At 33.5% G+C, this 937-nt stretch overlaps 1 protein-coding gene across 1 annotated transcript in view; it reads left to right on the top strand.

The window, feature by feature from the left end:
• LOC119581891 (prostaglandin E synthase 2-like) overlaps nucleotides 1-937 on the top strand; it is a 41,881-nt gene that overhangs the window by 778 nt on the left and 40,166 nt on the right. The gene's annotated exons all lie outside the window — the stretch shown is intronic.

The following is a 937-nucleotide window of genomic DNA, read 5'->3' as shown; positions in this document are numbered from 1 at the left end:
ATGATAGATTTTTCAAACAGAGAATTTACAACGGATACAACCAAGGCAAATAAAAACTTGAATGTTCCAAGGATACCCATAATATTAATATGAATAGTCATGACTTAGCTTCTAAAGAATGATAAAACTATTGATATATTCCAGTCAATACTTAATAGTTTATAATATAATTTATTGGCCTCAAAATATGTAAAGTATCAAGAGAATTTCTTTGTAATCAATCATTTCTGTCAGCCACATTGACGGTTTGTGTACTATTCTGATGTCATAACAAGCTTCCTTTGGAGGTAGTTTGAAAATGCTTGGTTTGGTCATTGGAGCAAAAACCCTGGGTTAGGGTTGAAACTCCCTGGCTAAGTGGTCAGGTGCAATATATGGTCAGAGCATATTTTATAGATAATTCAGGGGTCCAGATCAGGTAGGGTTTATAATTAGAATGTATTATATGGGGATCCTTGAGGCTTCACTCCCTGGCTGGAGGATTAGGTGGGCTATATAAGTAGAAAGTAGAGTAAAAATACTAAATGTCTAGGTGATGAAGCCTCCTGGCTGTGAAGTTATGTGGATCATGTGAATAGAATGTATATCATGTGAATAGAATGTATAATGTATATGCATATCATGGGTTAAGTGGAGTTTATTGTGGTGTATATTACTTTAGGTTTTACTGAAAGATGATAAATTCTCATAGTCTTTTGGTAGCTGGGACTGGTGCTAATAAACTTGCTAATGATTTTTATGTCCATAGTGTTTTATTGAATTATGTTAGGGGTGTTGTTGTGTTGGTCTTAGAGAGAAATATTTAATCTCCTAATAAGGAGAATTGGTGTTATTTCCTTGAATAGATCCACACCCTAAAATCCATCAAATATGGTATCTGTAGATTTCTTTTAATGCCTAGTTAGCATTTTTAAGTTAATTTAGATAGAGAACAGTC

This window comes from Penaeus monodon, chromosome 15 (genome assembly GCF_015228065.2).
Source record: "Penaeus monodon isolate SGIC_2016 chromosome 15, NSTDA_Pmon_1, whole genome shotgun sequence".
In the NCBI taxonomy this organism is placed as follows: Eukaryota; Metazoa; Arthropoda; class Malacostraca; order Decapoda; family Penaeidae; genus Penaeus; species Penaeus monodon.
Note: the sequence above shows the minus strand (reverse complement) of the source record. Positions and strands in the feature narration are given on the sequence as shown.